Raw genomic sequence first — 22,531 nt, forward strand, 5'->3', positions numbered from 1 at the left:
TACTTGAATTTCTACGAGAGGCAAATGGAAATATTGAAAACATTGAATTCAAGACACCTGGAGAACTGTGTTCTTTGGATCCAGTGAATGTATGCAGGTACTTCAATCATAGATTTGAAGCTATGATGTCTTTCATCACAAATAAAAAGAATCCACCTCTTGGAGAGGTGTTGGATTTCTTCTGGAGAAAGGAGTACCAAGCAAGAGGTGCTCCTCATATACATATGTTGTTGTGGATCAAGGATGCACCTAAATTTGGAACAGATCCGGATGACTTAGTGATGAATTTCATCGAACAATATTCTACGTGTGCTGTTCCAAACGCAACGGAGAAGAAAAGTCTAAGAGAACAAGTTCTACGTTTCCAAAGCCATCGTTGTGGAAAGTACTGTCGTCGTAAATTCAGAAACAAGGAGAAGTTCTACACCAAATGTCGTTTCAACTTTCCACGACCGGTGATTTCTAAAGGAAGAGTGAACAGTTTGATGTCTTCGCTGCGACATAATGTGACGAGGAAATCACCCAAGAATACATACAATTTGAAAAGGAACGAAGAGTCCAAGTACATCAATGACTACAACCCAGTGATTTTGTCCATGTGGAATGCTAACATGGATATACAGTTTGTGGCTGACAACTGTATGGCTGTGGCTCGGTATGTGACATCTTACATCACCAAAAAAGAAAAGACCGAACTGAAGGATATGTGGGAGGACATTTCCCATGAAAAGAGCCTCAGCAAGAAGTTGTACAGTTTCAGTCTGAAGATGTTGTCGCATCGAGAAATCGGAGCTTACGAATGTTCTGATCGATTGTCTTCAGCAAGTCTCTATGCCAAATCCAGGAGTCTCGTTTGGGCGAGTCTTGGTCTTGCTGCAACGCGAAATCGAGTTCTAAAACCTGTCCGGGAAATTGAGTATTTGGCAGAAAAGGAACCAAACAGTACCGACATTTTGAAGACCAACATGTTGGATACATATTATCCAAATCGAAGCAGTCACCTTGAGAATGTTTGTCTATATGAGGTTCTCCAAAATTATATATTCAAGAGGAACATCAAAGAAGATATTGAGAAAGGAGTGTATGCTGTAATTGGAAGTGAGGGATGCCTGGTCAAGCAAAGAAAATGCCAATTAGTAAACCATCGAAAATTGAGTGGTGAATCTCCAGAAAAAAAGGAGTTTTTTTATTTAGCACTTTTGCAACTTTTCAAGCCTTGGCGTGCAGAAGAGGAACTGCTTGGAGATTTCCTCTGTTACGAAGACTCTTTCAATGCAGCCAAGGAGTCCATAGAATGTCCTGCTTTTTCTAAATATCAAGAAATGCTAACTTTGGAAATTGAGCAGGAAGCAACGATTGCAGCCGAGATTGCCAGAGACAGTTCTCAGGACAGTCAGAGTTCTGTTTCATTGAGTCAAGATCCACTTGGAGGACCTATTATCGAAAATGAAGCTGCCACTGCTATGAATGAAGTAGAAAGAGCCATGGCACATGCTCAGGAGGATTCAGTTAACTTAGAAGACTTGGAAAAACAACTCAACGTTGAGCAGAGGAAAATATATGATGAAGTTACCAAGGAAATTGAGCACGGATGAAATCATGAGAAGAACAAGTGCTCATGTACATCGTTGAAGCCTGTCCGACTGTACGTGAGTGGAGAAGCGGGAACTGGAAAAAGTTTCCTCATTAAAGCAATCTCTTGTTATTTGCAGGAAAGGAGTGAGTCATCGCTGTCTTGTGTTGTCACCGCTCCTACTGGACTGGCAGCACATAACATTAAAGGTATTACTTTGCATCGTTTACTGATGCTGCCGGTGGAGCATGACAACAAATTACAATACAACAAGTTATCTGGAGATGCTTGCTGTGAAGTTTCAAGAGTCTTGAGGAAAATGAAACTACTTATCATTGACGAAGTAAGCATGGTTTCCAATGTCATGCTTGCCTTTGTGCATTTGAGAATGCAAGAAGTACTTAAAACTGAATATGATGTGTTATTTGGTGGGAAACACATCATTGTTTTCGGAGATCTTCTGCAGCTGACACCAGTAAAAGGTCAACCTGTGTTCAAAATACTCACGCATGAAGATACCCGGAAGTGCCTAGGGAGCATTGGCAACGTCAATATATGGTTAAACTTCAATTATGCAGAACTGCATCAAAATATGCGTCAGGCAAAGGATGAAGATTACAAGAATATTCTACAAGATATTAGAATTGGAAAAGTGACTGAGCATGGGAAAGAAGCTTTAAATGCACGATTACTGTCAAATTTATATCCCAAACAAGAGATTGTGCCTGAGAATATTTTTCAGAAAATTACTGAGAAGAAATCCGGGATATGTCTCATGCCAACTCTTGCAGAATGTGCCATCTTCAACAACAAAATGTTGAATTTAGAAAAGCAAGAGATTGTGAAACTTGAAGCTATCGACAAATTAGAGCATATGGGATCAACAATTATTTTGTCAGACAATTTGAAATCAAAATTGGATTCATTAGAGAAGACTATATCTAAAACAGCGGGTTTTGAAAAGACTTTGAATGTGTGTTTAAATTGCCGAATCATTTTGAGAAGGAATTTACATGTAGAAAGAGGTCTGGTAAATGGTTCAATGGGTAATGTTGTTGATTTTGAGAAATACAGAAATAGAGATGGAATAGAATTTTTAAGAATTAAATTTGATGGCATTGAGGAAGTACAGCAAATTGGTCGTTGTTCTGCTAGGTTTTTGCTTGTTAAAGACTTATATGTTCGCCGTAAACAGTTTCCTGTTTGCTTGGCATATGCGGTGACAATCCATAAATCGCAAGGTTTAAGTGTAGACTGTGCATTGGTGAATATTGGCAGTTCTGTGTTCAAGGAGGGTATGGCATATGTGGCATTGTCACGAGTTAGAACTTTATCGGGATTGTACTTAATTGACTGTGATGTCACAAATATTTGTGCGGATCTAGATTGTGTTAAGGAATACAATAGGTTAAGAAGAGAGTATGCGCCACATTTGCCTCAATATCCTTTGTTTGAGAAACGTGTGGTAGGCCGGAAACGTAGAAATAGCAGTAATAGTAGGGAGGTTGTTGCAAAAAGACTAAAAGTCAATGAACCGAAAATTGTTAGCAGAAAGAAAGTGGATTCTGTTGAAGATGTTGTCGGTTTTCAATTTGAAAACAGTTCTGGTGTCAACTGCTATGCAAATGTAGTGGTTAATGTTCTCTTTTCACTAGAGAGTTTAAAAGAACAGATTCTGTTGAATTCAGAACAAATTTTATGCTGTTTGTTGAATTCTGTTTTCGAGAAATGTAGCACTGATCGAACAAAAGTAGAAAGTGTGTCTGAAGTTCGTTATCTGTTAGATGAATGTTCAGGTCAAACAGACTTCTCTGAAAATAATCAGCAAGATTGTCAGGAGTTTTTAATGTATATGCTTGATATATTGCAAGATGAGGGTGTAGATGTAGATCAACTGTTTGGGCTTTCTTATCAATGGCAGCATGACTGCGAGAATTGTAGGGTATCAAGTACTACTAGTGTAGACTCAGAAAGATTTATATATTTAACTTTGCCAGACAGTAAATCAGTCTCCTTTAATAAGCTAGTAAATGCAGCGGATCACAACATGGAGTGTAGCCAATGTAAATCTGAAATGATGTCAACATTACTTATACGTAGATATGGACAGTATGTCATTTTAATGATGCAACGATGTAGGCCTGATGGATCAAAATTGTCAACTTTAATAAAAAAATTTGTGGCTTCTCAGCTTTCAATATCAGGAAGGACTTTTGTAACTGTAGCAATTATCTATCACGATGGTCCTTCAACAACTTCAGGACATTATACAGCTTATTTAAAGTCTCGAAACGGCTGGTCATTCTGCAATGATTCCGTTGTAACTTTAAAAAAAAAATTGCCGTTTGACCTTAAAAATTCTTACCTGGTGTTTTTAAAACCAAAATTTTAAAGAAAGAATCTTGGGATTTCCTGTGAAGAATTGGAAAAGGTTCATCAAGTTGAGGGAATGTAAGTCTGCAATGCTGTCTAGATTATTGGTCCAAAACTTTTAATTATAATGTTATTCTGTAAAATCCGACTATATAAACCTGATGCAAGTAAGTCTGCTTCATAGTAAGCAGTATCAGTGTCATAGGAAAAGGAGAACATGAGTGACAAAGAAGGGTAAGATATTAGTAGTCCAGGATTGTGAAAATTATCTTAAATTTTTTTCTTTTAGAAAGTTGCGAAAATAGAAAATGACGGGATTTGATTGGAAGAATTACAAGACTTGTGAATAGCTGCAACATGATTTGGCCAAGTGGAAACATGTGGTAGAATGTGAGAAGTCTTTTCTTGTATGTAACATATTTTTCGAATCGTTGGAGGTTTTCTTTCAGAAAGTGGCGGGCTGACAATATTTATAGCACAACACAGTGGACGCTGTTCATAGGACATCCTTCGACGTCATTGAAAGTAAGTCAATTTTAAGGAGTTTTGAATTCAGATTTCTTATGTTGAATGGGTTTTTTAAACACAATCATTTTGATTGTGTTTTTTTTTCCCCGCTGTTACATGATGAATACCTTCAAGTCACTGATTTAAGTGAAATTTGATACATTCTGAGAACAGCAAAAATAAACCATTTAATATGTATAATTAATGTTCTGCTTTTTGTACTTATGATATACATTTAGAAATGTGAGGTAGATATGGAGAAACTGAGTCTTCTGTAAGTGTCAATTTTAATGCTTACAGTGCTGTACTCCTGGGTACTGTTTTTTTTTAAAAAAAAATGAATAGGCCTCACCTCAAAGAAAGCTCTTGAAAGCACACATCTTATTTGCATCCTGAAACAATCATTTAAAATGTTAGACACAATTTTATGATGGCTTTACATCTTTTTTGCGCTGCTATTGCATCACTATTGTGAGACATTAGCAGTGCAAAAAAAGCACCATGTTCCAAAATAGGCCTCAGTTCATCAACATCAAGATACAGTTTCTTTAAAAAATATATCTTTAGGATTGTGTAGGGGACGTAGAGAAGCAGAGACTTCTGTAAATGTCAAAGTTGTTGAAAAACTGTTTGTTCTTGAACCTTTTCCCTTGTCTTTTCTAATTTTTAAATACATGTTTTAATATTTTTGGAAATGTTTGTTCTCTCTTTTACAGATTGAAAGTATAAAAAAATATTTTAAAAAGGTAACAAGAATTATAAGGTAAATGTTTTCTACTCTTTTTACCCGCAATGCACTGCTGATGATGTCACTGACACTATCTCTGATTTACTCTCTATAGCTGTCTTTCTTTTTACATTATTCTCTGTTTATTTCCCTTATACTAACTCTTCTTTTTTTTAAAAAAATATTTTTTTGGTTCGCTTCAAGTTCGCGAACCGGTCAGCGAACTTGAAGCGAACCAAAAGAAATAGAGCTTGCCAGAGTGATAAACATTCTAGCAATTTTATTTGAAAGGGGAGGTAGTTCTGAAAAGAACTTTTTGTTTTTTGTTTTTGTTGTTTTATTTATTTTTTTTTTTTTTCGAACATTTTTTGATTTTTTTGTATTTTTAGAACAGTTTTATGTTTTTTTTGTGTTTTTTATGGAGGGGAAACAACAAAAAAACAGGAATTGAAAAGGGCTCAACAGGAGCAAAAAAAAAATTACTGCTTGGGTGCATTAGGGCACTTATGGTTTTCGAACACCATATTGATCAGGTTCACACTCATGTTCCCATACGACAGCATTGCACCACAATATATACAGGTAAACTTCATATGTTTAAAGTTTGGTTGAATGTTTGGCACAGTTTCCTGTGCCTCTCTTCCTGTCAAAGACATTGTTGACGTAGATCTGGCCACAGGAGTTGTCGGGGGATTATCTTGTAGGTCCCTTAACTCAGCCCGGCTGTAGTTTAAGGGATGCCACCTGGCCATATGGCGATGCATAGTATAGTTGCCCATACTATATTTTTTCTCTGTGCCTCTAGACAATCTGTATTTACAGATGAGGCAGGTGGCATATTTAGCATTCACCTTCTTCTGCCCTGGAGGGATGGAAAAAAACTGCCAGATGAAACTGGTTTTCCTCTTAGAAACACGGGGCAACTCCGGGATAAATTCTGGTTGATCTCTATCCTCTTCTTCTTCTTCCTCCTCTTCCTCCTCTCTGTTGGAGATAAATTGACTTGGAGGTCCTCTCTTCTTATGAGGAGGTGGAGGTGGTGGTGGGGGTGCACCAGCTGCAGCAAGTATAGAAGCCATTGCTGAACTCCAGGAAAATGGTCTTTCTCTCACCAAGATGAAAGTCAGAGTGAGGAAAGAAGGAGGGGTTTACATGATTTGGGAAAAGCAAAAGTTCTGAACCAATGAAAAGTGTTATTTTTAGGTCACATGACCTAGTCATACATCATTTGGAAACCAAAAGTGAAATGAACCAATGAAAACTTTGATAAACAAGTCACATGACCTGTTCCGCTTACGTTACGCGGTGCGCGCCGCGTCCCGGATCGCTTCCGGTTCGCGGTCCGGAGCACTTCCGGGAGCGCTAACGCGGCGCGTCATTAGACGCATTACGCGACAACGTGATACGTCGCGCTTCCGCGACGCGTCACAGTTCCGCTAACGTAACGTTGACCGGTTCGCGGACTAGGTCGCGGCATCAAGATGAGCTAACGGAAAGCTTCCCGGTTCGCGAACTGGAAGCGAAGAAAAAAAATATTAAAAAAAAAATTATTAATAAACATCTAAAATATATTTTAAGATTTAAAGAAGAATACATTTTACAGTTACCGATGTTAGCTTTTAAAAAACCAATGAAATTCACAGAAAAAACCATAGGTTATAGACCATATATAGTTAGGAATTTGCATTTACAAAACCTTGAAAATTCACTGAAAAAACCATAGGTTATAGACCATATATAGTTAGGGATTTGCATTTACAAAACCTTATTTTACTCGCATAAAACCATTGAAATTCCATATATAGTTAGTTGCGCTAACTCTATACCGCGCACCCGCAATCCACTGCTGATGATGTCACATATTACATCATTCATGACATGGTCAGTGACATCACTGATGACATCACTGATGACATCTCAAATGACATCACTGATGACATCTCATTTGACATTACTGATGACATCACTGATGACATCCTTCGTGTGATAATACGATGAATCTCTTCAGACTCTAATATAACCTTAGATACACTCAGTGTAAACAGACACTCACAGACTGTCACTCATCCATGGAGTTACTCACACACCTAGTCAGTCATGCAAAGAATCAATCGCACCTCCATTTCCTCAACTATACAGTTATACAAACTTTACTTATTCAAACATATACTAACACATATTTACTCTCTTATACAATCCCTGATACAAGTTCACAATGATCCATACAGCCACTCACACAATCACTAGCTCTTATGCACAGTTATTTATATATGTCAACTCTCACTTGTACTGTGTTTTACATATGTACTTACTTTGACATGTAGCACTGAGATATCCATTCACTCACCAATACACTCATGCACACAGTCAACCGCCCATACAGCTGTTTCCACGTGCACTTTTGAAACCATACATCTAGTGAATCAACTGCTCACACATCTATGCACAGAGTCATACACCTTCCAGCCACCCACACACACACTCAGTCTCCCATACAAATACCTGGGCTACCAATCAATAACCCATATAGTTACTCATATAGCTACTGATTAACACATGCAGCAGTTTACAGAACAACAGACATAATGATGCACAAATTAAGACAGTTTAGTCACTAACCCATGCACTCAGTGAGACACATTTAATCACTCACTAATACAGTCAGTCATGCACCTACTAAATCCTTCATCCAGACACTTATACATCCACTCATTCTTCAATATGTAAGACATATTTTAACTTTACAGAAACATACAGTCACTGGATGTTGACATCAGTGATGTCATCAGTGATGTCATTTGAGATGTCATCAGTGATGTCATCAGTGATGTCACTGACCATGTCATGAATGATGTAATATGTGACATCATCAGCAGTGGATTGCGGGTGCGCGATATATAGTTAGCGCAACTAACTATATATGGAATTTCAATGGTTTTATGCGAGTAAAATAAGGTTTTGTAAATGCAAATCCCTAACTATATATGGTCTATAACCTATGGTTTTTTCAGTGAATATATATATATATATATATATATATATATATATATATATATATATATATATATATATATATATATATATATATATATATATATATATATATATATATATATATATATATATATATATATATATATATATATATATATATATATATATATATATATATATATATATATATATAAAGAAAATCCTTTTCGAAGAAAAGAACAGAGGCCGCAAGGGGAATCAGGTTAGACACAGCTTTATTTCATGCAGTCCCAGCTCTGGCGAATGCATTTCGGCGATTGCGCCTTCTTCAGCACCTTAGGCTGTTAAGATCCACTGCAATGTTCTCCTCCTGTTTTAAATAATTGCCTGCACCTGTGTCCCTCCTCCTAACGCGGTCTGCGCACCAGTTAGAGTCCGTGTGCATAGTTAGTGGACTCCATATCCCAGCATACCCCATCATGGCATCCCGAGCTGGTGGTGTGGAGCAGTGGACAGCAATGTATGCAGTGCAGGCTTCAGGAGAGTCAGATGGGTCACAGAGCCACTGAAACAAAATGGGTCCTCGCTGTGTCCCCTTGAACTCCGCAGCTACCAGATGCGCTCGGTTGAAATGTGGGAAGTGGCTGTCAAATGCTAGACAGATCGCCTTCCTGAGATGAAATACCTCGGTGTTCCCACATCCTCCGGTCGATCATGGCGGAAACCGAAAATACCAGTCCCCTGGTTTGTGGAAATGCTGCAAGCAGCAAAGTGCCAGTTGAGTTTTCGGGTTCGCTTTCGTGCTGCAGGGCCTTCTGGACTGAGCTGCTGGCAAGCTCAGAAAATATGAAGAAAATCCTTTTCGAAGAAAAGAACAGAGGCCGCAAGGGGAATCAGGTTAGACACAGCTTTATTTCATGCAGTCCCAGCTCTGGCGAATGCATTTCGGCGATTGCCCCTTCTTCAGCGCCTTAGGCTGTAAAGATCCACTGCAATGTTCTCCTCCTGTTTTAAATAATTGCCGGCACCTGTGCCCCTCCTCCTAACGCGGTCTGCGCACCAGTTAGAGTCCGTGTGCATAGTTAGTGGACTCCATATCCCAGCATTCCCCATCATGGCATCCCGAACTGGCGGTGTGGAGCATATATAATATTTTAAATGATGTTGTTCACATTTTAAAATTAAAAATATTACATATTTTTATCATTAAGTTAATATATATAATAAAAAATAAAAATGCCTGTTTTACATTACATTTATTATGTATTATTTTTACAGTTTTTTAAATTATTTTAAGTATGATTTACTTAATATTTATTAGTTAATTAATTTTAAATAAGTTTTAAGACATTTAAAAAAGTTGATATTTTAGCAAACTATATTATTGACAACAATATTTAGGATTCAATATTTTTGTACTTACCTGTTTGTAGATAGGAATTCAATATTCTGTCACTCGATATTTTGTCAGTGATCCATGCAGGTAGTGGTGGGCACAGTGGTGTTCGCTGGGTTTGGTGAAGGAGAAGTGGACACAGTGGTGGTCAGTCCAATGTTGTTTGGAGCTGTGGCTGACGGAGATGTTGTTGCTTGCGTAGAAGATGTGGTCAAGCGTGTGTCCTGCTGAGTGGGCTGGTGAGGTGACAAGTCTTTTGAGATCAATGGTGGCAAGTTTCTCCTGGAGAAAATTAAGATTGTCGAGGAGGATGTGGTCCGTTGAGGCGAAAGTGTGGTGTGCAGTAACATTATAGAGTCCCAGGAGTGCAAGACTGACTCATTCATTACATCAATTGGTACCCTTAATTGCACCATTGCTGCTTTGTTGGAAAACCAGCAGACCCTTGCTGGGGATTACCATGCTGCCTTACTGACACCCACAAATGCTGTTGGCAACAGGGGAGTCACATCTTCTGCCTCTGATGTGTGTGTGCCTCAGCTGCCTCAAATTCAAACACCACCAATTGCAGGAGAAGTAGAACATGTATTGTGCGAGGCAGATGTGGCGTTCCATTGAAGAACAGGCAGCGGAACATTTGTGAGTGCCCCCGGCTAGTTTTATGACAGTGCTGCATGGAAAATCATACTATCTTTGTCACCCAGTACAGTACTTTTTGTTTTTGCAGTTGTCAATATTTTCCACTTGTGTTCTTTGAAAGTAGCCTGCCTTTGCTGATGGCAATCTGCTCCTCCTCACTGAAATTCTCCTCACCTCTAAGTGCCATCTCACATGTGTCCCTATCGGAATTTGTTTGGTCATCACAATGTAACCATTTGTTGTTGCTCAAAATATGAAAAATCTACTCTCATGTATAAATATGAGGATCCAGTATTCTGAATTTAAAGCAAATCTTTTAATGTGATAACTAGAATAAGTTTTGTATGATTGTTTCTGAAAGCTCTACATATAAAATGTTGTAAGCCTAATATCCTAATCCACTTGTTTCCAGCTGAAGAGTAAGTTAAAGTCTAATGCACAGGTTGGCTTTGTATGTGCACCTACAACAAGTACACCCATTTCAATGGTATAATGAGCAGTGTTGTGTCTCCCAATGTAACGTCAGAGTTTATTTCCAAGCTGCATTTACTTGATAGACATTCAGACAGAATATATTTCAAAATACACAAATACTTACCACCTATAAATGAGATGTGTGAAGCATGAGAGCCCAAAACACTGGTCCACTCATCCACATAAACGTTGAAGTCATTGTGACAACATCATCGCCTTATATGAATCCCTCACTGCCCACACAGAAGACAATCAGAAGTACAAATATCTGTATGGTTGTACTAATACTAGCCAGATGCTCCGGCCCATATTCCTGTTGGGATTGCATTGAAATTGTGCCACACAGGTTTGTACAAGGGCAACCCGATACCTTAAATGGCAGTAACCAGAAATTGCAAGGGCACCTTCCCTGGGCCCGGTGTTAACTGATAAATGTTTATTGATTCAAAAATGTTATAAGTAGGTAAAATGTGACTCTCTGCCCCTGTGAAGCCTCATATGTGTTGAGTGTGAGTGCAACCTTGCATTATACATTTTGTGCATTTTACCTACAATTTTGCACAAGTGGCAGACCAGGGAACCTGAAACCATGCGACACTTCCCAAGAGGAAGAGAAAATTAGAGATATATGGACATTACACTTTGTAAATAGTTAACCTTCATGAACTGCTTGATGTGCCACACTCAGCAAGTGGTCAGTTCCAAAGGTGATGCATGCACTCCAGGAAAGTGTTTGCATGGGAGTTGTGTGGATGTTCCCATTCAGCACCAATAGATATTGAAGCATTCACCGATTTACCAGAAGTGGTAGGCCTTGGAATATACCAAAAGTCATAAAGTAAAAACAAGGGGACCCTACTCACAACGGAGCCAGGGTGATTAAATATTTTAAGTGAACAACAGTGGCTCCAGTGGGAAAAGATTGTTAAATGCTAATTTAAGAATTGGCTAAAGGTTTGCGTATATATGCAGGGATTAGGGTGAGATGTCAGATAGAGAGAGACACAGACACACTGATTCAGTTCTTCAATGATTGTATTGAAAATACATTTTTCCTTGAAACAATTTTTAACAAATTACAAAGAATATTTATAGTTGGGTAGTGTGTCCCAAGTGAAAATATGAACCAAAAGCAAATTAACCCCTTCCGCGGAGAATGCTAACCAGCACCCGCGTTGAATAATATACCCAGCTACTGAATCTTCACGCAAGCCAGAGAATCATAAGGACAGCCATTGTGCATCCCAGAATTGCCGCAACTCACACGCTTATTAGGGAATCTGGCTGGGTTTCCTAGTGAGAATTTTAATACACCTGCACACGGTTGATCACACGCACAACGAAAATTCTTGCAATTCCAAAATCAGATGTCCCCCACACCGTAGGTCCTGAAGAGACCCTACACCATATTAGGGGCAAAACACCGTCGACATTTGAGAAAAAGCGAACCATTGCAACTGGCACTCTATCATCATATAGATGTTATGTATTTGAAAAATGAAAAAAGATAGTGGTCGCTTTTTGTAAACCACAAAGTGTATCTGAAACCTCACAAATATTGCTATAGAAATGTTATTCTTATGTTTTTGGTTATTATTTTCACTTTGGACACACTACACAACTGTAAATATTCTTTGTTATTCGTTAAAAATTGTTTCACAGAAAAATTAATTTTCAATACAATCATTGAAGAACTGAATCAGTGTGTCTGTGTCTCTCTCTATCTGACATCTCACCCTAATCCCTGCATATATATATGAACCTTTAGCCAATTCTTAAATTAGCATTTAAGTATCTTTTCCCACTGGAGCCACTGTTGGTCACTCGAAATAGGAATGTACCAAAAGCATACACCTCCTTTTGTGAGGTATACCAAGGGGAAATATGTTTGTTTCTCCTAATTTTTCCACTTTCTATGTGTGGTGCATTCTGCCGCACTCATAAAAAGAGGAAACCCGTCAAAGGATTGTTTTTTTTGCAGGAAAGTGCCCATTCCTGCACAAAAACAGTCCTCCTTACAACACAATGGTGCCTGTGTTGGTGCTAGTCAGCCAAAAGGGAACAAGCGAAGGGGAAAAAGCAGGAAGTGTCATATTGACATACATACTGTGCATTCCTGTCCTTTCCCTGTAACTCAGTGCAGCGCAGCAAGGTGACTTACTGCACTGCATGACTTGGCCATAAATATGACCCTACTGTTATGAAAACACACTTAAAAACTACTACCTACAAAATATTAATTATCTAAAACCTATTTACACTAAACCTGCACCTAGAACTAAACCCTATTTAACATTATCCCCTCAAACTATAACAAATAATCACAAAAAAACTGTCAAGAAAATGTTTAGAGAGTGAGAGAGTCATATTTTGGTGGCTGTCTGTTGAAGTGCCTCCTGTTAGCTCAACATTATCTCCTTAATGCTTGACTGCTCATGTTCTATCTGAGGCATCCTCCTAATCAGTCTCAGCATCTGTTGGGCCATGCTCAAATGAATTGTGGATGGTACTATATGTCTGGGCCTCCTTTTCTGTGTGGTTGTCAGTTGCAATCCACTTGAGGGTCCCACTGTGACCTGTGTGCTGAAATGCTGCTGCTGTGTGCCACGCTCGAATTGTGTCCATGCTTGTGTTTCGAGTGTGTCAGATCTGCTTCCTGTGTTCCCAATTTCACCTGCCTGTGCCCCCTTCGTAAATGAGGCCCATCGTCCTTTAGGCCTTTGCAGTGCGACGGGTGCACCTATACCAGTCCTGTCAGACTTTAAAGGTCCTTGCCATGTCTTGTGTCATGTTATCTAGGGAGTCAACGTAAACACATATTACCTGAAGTTGTAAGTCTACATGATATTTTTCTAAATTTGGCTGACATTGTCATGCAATCATAAGTGCCAGTCCAGACCTACGCCAAATCTTGAGATAGAGATATATACAATATACCCACAGTACAAAGGCATCTCCTATTACAACATGTCAAACTGACCCAAGTGAAGTCAGTGTAGGGGTACAATAAATAAATGTAATCACAATATGATAACAAGCATACCACTCATAACAGTGATTCTCACTCATTATGATGTGTCCATATGAAATTGTAGACATGGTCCAGATATGATCACTTTTGATATTGGTCTGGCACCATATAAGTGTGTGGCAATGTTGTCCCAAAACATTAGTGAGAGGTGCTAAGGTAAGTTACTTTAGTTTGTGTGATTCAGCATTTCATAACTCTTATGGAGTTGCTCAAGGAAGTACACTTTTCTGACCTGACTTACTCTGCATCAGGGAGCTACTCCATAGATGGTGGGTAGGTGTATCAATCCTGCAAGACATTAATTTTAAACACGTCACCAATTTAGCGTCTGTCAAAAAACACTGAAAGCTTGCATACAGCATCTGGCATACCACTGTACCAAAACTATGAGAACCTTTATTTTTTAACAAATCTGCACACTCATTCTCCCTTGGCTGCATACATCAGTGCACAAATAAAATGGTTAATTCATCTCAAGAGTGTGTGTATGCATGCAGGAGTACTCACCTGGACAAGAACTATGTTGTGTATAACGCAGGGCGCCTTGCACCATGATGCAAGGGTCCCTGCATGTGTGCTAGCCTGGCTCAATGACCCTACTAGTAGGTAAGCACTGTAATGTGCTATATCCTTTCTAATACTGTGCATTCCTGCATTTTAAGTTGTAGACAGTGCCACATAGGGGATATACAGGGCATAAGGCTGGCAATTCAGTGACAGTACGTGTGAATCCTACTGCATATCTTGCTGCTCGCATTCATGCCAATTACACTGTATCCATGCATTGAGGCCTACTGGAAAAGCATGGGGTTAACAACCAGGACACATGAACAATGTGCTAAAAAATACATATTCATTAAGATATGCAGGCTGACATCCAGTTTACAGTTGCTAAGCCATAGTACCAGAACCTTGCCATGTGGACATCTACATTCACAATGTGCAACAGTCAGTCAGCAAGGTAATGATTTGTACAACACAATGGTTCAATAGAGTAGCAGCCCTACATTCCTGCAGCTTCCAGGGCATCAATGTAATTGTTCCTCCGTAACTCAATTTTTTTCATAGGTATGACATGGACTTTTCTGAGGGAGGCTAAGTCACCCCTGAGGCAGGATTACAACAGCCATACCTCAGGTAACATTTAAAACTGATGAATTACGCATACTTAATAAATTGTACTCACACTCTTACAGAGCCACACGTCGAGATGTTATTTGTACTTTTTCATGGGTCTAATTCATGATCTGGAAAATATTTGGGTTGTGACTACTACATTTCCAGCATCTATCAGTAGTACAATGTTTGGAATGTGATGGCTACTCTGCTGACACTGTCCTCCACTTTTAAACTAATTGCGTTTAGATTTGGAAAACAGGTACAGGAACAGGTATGAGTCCCCCAAATTTCAAGTGTTGAGCAGGAAGATCATTTACCCACATCTATATTCAGTCCGACTAGAACTATGTTGCAGGAGAGGTCAAAGTTATGATGCAGGTTTGAGTATAGTGTGATGCAAGATAAAGCAGAATATGCGGCATAATGAGGCCCATTTTCCAATAGTTTTCTTTCATTATTTCTTCATTTTTACACTGGATAACACTGTTGTGATTCTGCTTGCACCTTATTAGTAGCTGTTTCATACTCAAATATAGCACTGGGCAACAGAAACATGACTATAGCAGATTACAGAATTGATTCCACTTTGCAGCAACACATGTTGATACATTTTGAATTACTATTGTACAGTTTGAGGTAGGACACAATTTATTTGTGGTTAACATCTGCAGATTAAGCAGCAGATGTATTATGTGCCAAAAGCTTCAAAACAATAAATCTGCAAACATCACTACAGGTGCACAAATGCATACATCCTGGAGAGCTGCTTAAATTGCCACTACATTCACAATAACATGCCTCCTCGTCATTTCTAAAGGATTTTGTGAACACATTCTATTGTGCTGGCAAACTGAATCATTTATTTCCAGGTGATGAATACCTCCCGATACACATCACACTGTTACAACTATCATGGATCAGACACACACATCACAGAGCTACAACCATACACTCATTAAATGAACTTGTCTCATTAAGATCCCGGAAGCTGTCGCTTCTCCCCTGTCCACCTACCAGACAATAATTAAGACAATGCATTGTAGATAGTGCAACGACACAAAGATTTTAAAATAATCACTATGACATCCCAGTGTATTTTTGACATTTCAGCACCCTAAACACACATATGTATACATTGTATGAACATGGAATGCAGCTGGTCACCTTGCAGGGCTGACCTGGCTGGAAGTACAAAGTCAAAGATGTTGAATATCACATGTCTGAAGCATGCTTCAGGTGTGATATTTTAAGTATTGCTGGCCAGCATCATCTCAGGCCCCCTTGCACCATTGGCACTAGGCAGACAACATTTTTTTGCAAGGGGAAAGAACAGGAATGCACCATAGCATTTAAAGACAATACAGCAAGATAAACAGCTGTGTTGTGCTGTGCATACTGATAATGAATATATCACTTGGTACATTCATATTAGCCTTACCACATAGATACACCTAATAACATGTGCAGTATGGATGTTGGTATGATGTGATTGGAGACATAAGGGCAGTGTCAACTGAGTGAGACAAAACATCAATGCATTGTATATCCAATTACATTGACATGCCAAAATATTCATCAGGGCAGGTATTGGCCAGTAGTGACCCTCTATTGGGGAAAGGGCTACTTGCCATTACTTTGCCCCATGAGTTGTTGCTCCATACAACCAAAGACATATTGTATAGCAGGTGTGCTGCTTAGTGTGACCCTTTCATACTTCCGCCACTTGGTGTCACTCTACCTTGTTTTGTGTGTCTCAAGGCATACACACATAGTGGCTACATTTTGTGCTTAAAGTTTAGCATGACTAATGTAGCAACATTACTACTTCCAGCTGGTACATAAATACAGGCCTACCCTACCTGGAACATGTGCTTTCTCACCCTCTCCCTTTGGTCTCTTCGGTACTTTAGGGGGTTGCCTTGGCTCACTTTACCCTGGAAGCCATCATCTGTAGTAAGTAGTGCCAGTAGCTGCTGGTGTGCAGGCAGAGTGCTGAGGAGAGAAGTGGGGGGATGACAGACAATGTAGAAAACATGAAAAAAGGGAAAAAAACGTAACTGCCCCCCACGGCTCTTCTGCTCTGAGTCCTCACGGCAGAACATGCTCCCAGACTCCCCTGCAGCAAATCCTGATGCTACTCATATGCTGCTGGCATCATGAAAGCATCGTCAGGATTAGTCTTAACGCCTAAATTTGGGATCCCAGAGAGACCGGTACCCTTTACTTGCTGCCTCCAATCAGTCAACCGAGCTCAAGTTGGAGACAGCTAAGTGTGCCTGTCGGTTTGGCCATGCTGAGACGGCTGGCCAAACTGACATGCACACTTTTAGCAGTGCTCACCAGTCCCCCTCGAGATTGCCCCCATGATGGGGCTGCCCCCAAGACTCTGGCCAGTCCTAAGAACTTGCAACAGAAATGATAATAAACCTGTTTTATTATCGTTGTATTATTCAAGTTTTGAGGCTGGCGTGGGGTTACGTTCCTATGCCATAGCGGAGGAGCTGCCCCCTCTGTAGTGCACTATCAGCCACACTAATCCACCAACCTTTCCCTCTGAATAATTCTTCCCTCTACCCCTCCCAGGCATGGCACTAACCCTCCTTAACATTAACAGCCTAAAACAAAACAAAAACCCCTTAAACAATGAGCTATCTCTAAATTGCTAAAAACCCCAAAAAATGGCAAACACCCAACAACACAAAGACAAATACAATCACAAATTACAGTACCAAAAATACAAAACAATACACAATACAGAGAAAACAGGGACAGACCAGACACCAACTACACCAAAAACAAAAAATGTTTCCACAAAACACTCTCAATACCACCAGCTATCAACTCCAACCAACAGAGAGTAACAAAAAGTGAAAGTAACTTTCAAACTTCCTAGTATGCAACCTGTCACACACATTGCATTATTTCCTGTGTGTACCCAGCACGTTTTTGACATTTGTGTTGATTTGTCTAACACATTGCTGCACAAATATATATTGCATGATGCAGTGCACAGTTGAACTTATGCAGCTAAGACGCACACAATGGGGTGATGTGCTGTTTCCGATCTGCACAATAGCAAGATGTGCAGGTTCCAACACATGACACAGGGGCAATGAGTGGGTTCCAGCCCATCCAATAAAGGCAATTCGCAGGATATACAGAAGAATCATGGCTGGAGAAAAACATCTTAGGCCCACTCCACTGGTCCAGGACTGAGGTGGTGCCACTTGGCATGGCAGGCTGCCAGATGGCAGAGTCCAGGTTCTGAAACAGGGTGGTTGAAAGTCCTTAATGTCCCTGAGACTTTATGACAGGAGGCCAGGCATTGCCCTTTGAGTTACTCTGAGTTTAAGAGATGCATGGTTAGACCTTTTCACCAAGCCAGGGGAACGCAGGCAGCAGGGATTTACAGCAAGCCAGAACTCCATAGCTAATTGATCCCACAACACACCTGGATGTTAACCTCAATCAAATTTGTATTTAAAGGTTGATCCTGGACCTTCTGCTCCACTCTTGTCGGTACCCTATTTAGCCCAAGCATTATCTTCCTGAGATGTGTGCAGGCCCCTTCCTTGTGATGGGTCACAGATTCAATGCACACTTAGGCAAGCACTTCAACAGGCTGGCACTACCATTAGTCCAGAGTATGTCCCAACCAGCTTGCAGCTTTTCTGGACTATCAAACTCCAACTGGTGGAATCCCACTGATGCTTATGTTGTTCCCAGGCAGTCATGTCTTACCCACAAAGTAACACACGGTCCTCCATGTTATGTAGTGGGGCAAGTGCTACTACACTCAGTGTAGAGTCACAGCACATTCAGTGACCAGGACTGTAATCCACATGTATGATGCTACTACCAGCAGACTAAAAACAATTTGCTAGCCCTCCCACTTATTTCGTCTCGCTAACAGCTCATGAGACTCACAAACAAAAGGCCAGGTCAATTTGTTTGTATGGGTAATATTATTTAACCCTTTTACTCATATTTTTTATTGAAATGTATCAATTTCATGGGCAAGAAGAACACTTCATAACCATTTGCAAAAATATTTACAAAAAAATATTTACAAAAAAATACAAAAACATTTACACATATTTACACCAACTGGACATATATCACATATACTATACACAACAAACTTCTCATGTAAATGGTATTTCTTGACTCTATGAAAAAATAGTTGATTTTTGAGAACTAGTCAGGCCACTGTTAACCAGAAAAAGGTAAACAAGAAATGTCTACGGCAGTAATCAGAAGACAAATCAAATTATTTCAAACCAAAGAATGATTAAACCCAAAACGGGGGGGGGCACTGATTCTGGAATTTATCTGCCGTTTTGCCAAAATTTGGCAATTTGATTTGTCTTCTGATTACTGCCGTAGACATTTCTTGTTTACCTTTTTCTGGTTAACAGTGGCCTGACTAGCTCTCAAAAATCAACTATTTTTTCATAGAGTCAAGAAATACCATTTACATGAGAAGTTTGTTGTGTATAGTATATGTGATATATGTCCAGTTGGTGTAAATATGTGTAAATGTTTTTGTATTTTTTTGTAAATATTTTTTTGTAAATATTTTTGCAAATGGTTATGAAGTGTTCTTCTTGCCCATGAAATTGATACATTTCAATAAAAAATATGAGTAAAAGGGTTAAATATTATTACCCATACAAACAAATTGACCTGGCCTTTTGTTTGTGAGTCTCATGAGCTGTTAGCGAGACGAAATAAGTGGGAGGGCTAGCAAATTGTTTTTTGTACTGCTATATTGGGTCCAGCTGCCCCCCGTCCAAGGACCAAACTCCATTCTTTTACCACTACCAGCAGACTGGCATGCAGGACACACACTCGGTATATGCACACTGTTCAGTACTACAGTCCCTTTGTACTGTACTAGAGCTGAACACACACTACCAGCACACATATTAACCATGTGATTACTCTTCCACATTTCAGACTATGTGTTATGTATGTCTTGCACAAGTATATGCACTTCCCGGTCAAACAGACAGGTGTGAGTATAACACACATTAGCAGAACTTTAGAAGAGGTGACTGAGCCTTTAGACCTCACTATAGTGGCCCAGGGTTGAATTGTCTAGGCATTTGACATACACATTTCACACAATAATCTTCTAGGTCTTCCCAACGTGATGTGATGGCTGTCAGGCATCTCTCCTGTCTTACTTTTCATAAAAATGCCACACTTTGCTACCTCATCAATTTATTATGTTTTGTTACGTGCCTTTGAACATCCTTACATTGCTGTGCAATGCATGGTAAATGTTTATTGGATCAAGAGTGGGCAAATTTAGTATTCAGTCAATCAGTTCTGGAAAGGTGTTACAAGTGTGCTGCTTTGTGCATCTGTGGAAGAATGAGGCTTTTTAGGGGCTCACTGCTGCAGGGGTTCACCCTTATCAGTCCACTGATTCCTAAACCAACAAGATAGAGATTGGCACAGAGGCTGTCAAAACAACAAGTTTATTCATCACTCATGAGTGGGACTACATTGATACAACACCCTCAGGCACTGGATGGGGTAGTTCGAGGAATAAGGAGACCAGGGGCCTTTTATAGACACTTTGTTGCTGAATAAGCATGGAGACTCAAAGATGAGGTACAAGCCTGTTTAAGAATAACTAATGACTAACATGGGCAGGCCAAAACCTCTTACCCAGCAACGTGGGAGGGGACATAGTGCAGCTTAGTCAATTGAAAGAGCCTGACAGTTACATTCTAAGTCAGGTGCATTCCAGCAGCTAAGGCCTTTCCGAGCATGCACAGTGCTCTGGCTCAGTACTGAAGGAGTTAACTACAGTTGATGACTCAAGCAAATGGATGCAGCAAACAAAATGGCTTCAGCTCATGCTAACAGTAAGTCCTGCGATTTCCACACATCCCCAAAGCTGCATGCATGCATTTGTTTTAAATGTCATTTTAACATCTACACCTGAGACTAGGCAATACAAACAAGGTGGTGAGGGCTTAACGCCTGTGCGCACTAGTTGTTGTTCTCAAATTTAAATTAAATTCAAGGACAATGCTCAACTCTCTGTGGCCCACTGCTCACAGACCACAATCTTCAATGAAACAATGTCAATAGGAAAGGAGCGTTTCTCTGTGTTTTACCTTTATCAATACATTATTGAATTTCTCATACAAAGTCCAGTCCACAGACCAATATTTTCAAATTCAACTCAAATATTCCAAATGTATTCATGAAAGCACATCATATCATCAATTTCACCAAATCTTTTCAGCCGGACATCATTAATTCAATTTCATCAAATCTTTTCAGCCTACGCATTTCGTCCTAACCCAGGTCTTCATCAGGGCTGAAAAAAGGATATATATACAATCAACAATCCGATGCAATGGAGATAATTACTAAGTTGTACATTATATTAATGAAAAAACACTACTTACAAAATAAATGAAATTCACAATACAGCTTCCAAATATCAATGCCTGCCTATCTCCATTCTAATATCACTCCACCTAGGATGAGATTCTATTAGTAACAATTTGGTAACAAATGATACACTTAATTTGATTAATCTTGCAAAATATTACTGAGCTCTCTTCTATTTTGTTCTCCTAAATTACCTAATTAGTACAACTATACGTTAATCATAATAATGACATTGAAATACTCAGGTAATTCACTAAACCTAATTTCCATTGCCTCATTTCATCAAAATTGAGGACATCCCAATTTTCTAACTGCAAGTTGTTATATAACTATTGTTGACTACTATTAAAAAAAAATCAAGGTTTATCCAAATATCATTTTCAATCTGCCGTGAGGTCTTCTATGTAATTCTTCAAAATCACTTAATTTTTAGCTGTCAGAGAACTACCTTATTCTTGATTCTTTTTAAGGCCTCTTATACATCCTTGGTCCCACCTCAATTGGTTTTCCTGCTATACGTGAAATCTACAAAAACAACCTTATGTTATTGAATTTCTACTTAAAGACTATTTATGCATTTTCCTTAAGCATGGCGTAAAATCCGTTCCGCTAGTGGAATTAGTGGATTTTCGGCAAATTCGCAATCCGCAAACTCGCGAATTTGCAGAAAATTCACAAATTCGCACGCCGCGGATTTTTTTTCTTGGTGATACAATATTGCGGCGCACGGCGTTCACTTACAGTCATTCAGCATTTGCAGGGTTGTTTTTCTCCATGTTTTGCGTGTGCTGCGCCATTTTGGATCTTGCTGCGGGATCCTGCTGGAGTTTGTCGACCGCGATTACGTCATCGTGGCTTGCCACCTTGCACAGCGAGAGTTTGTCAACGCGAGTACGTCATAAAGGCCCGTGATCACGCCTCGCGGGAGTACACAGTTGCGAACACGTAGATGCGGCGGGCAGCAACAATCTGGCACTCGCAAAATTGCATAATTTGCTATTCTGCACAAGACATCCACCAGCAAGCAGCATAAACCTTCTGAAAATGATGATTTTTTTCAGAATAACACCTCAGGTTGACATTTGCCTGCACTTTTTTGTGGGGGTGGGCGGGAGAAAGGAAGTGCCCCACAGTCTCCAACTTCCTCTTCCTCTCCAGCAGGCTCCTCCCAGTGCTTTGTTCATGTCCTGGTCACTTTGATTTTGATCTTGACCTGGAAGGATTACTTTTTGTGGATGCTGCTGGATATTTGGATTTGAGGCCTTTTTGACTTTCTTTGGATCACTTTTGGATTAGAAATTT

This window comes from Lissotriton vulgaris, chromosome 2_1 (genome assembly GCF_964263255.1).
Source record: "Lissotriton vulgaris chromosome 2_1, aLisVul1.2, whole genome shotgun sequence".
Classification (NCBI taxonomy): Eukaryota; Metazoa; Chordata; class Amphibia; order Caudata; family Salamandridae; genus Lissotriton; species Lissotriton vulgaris.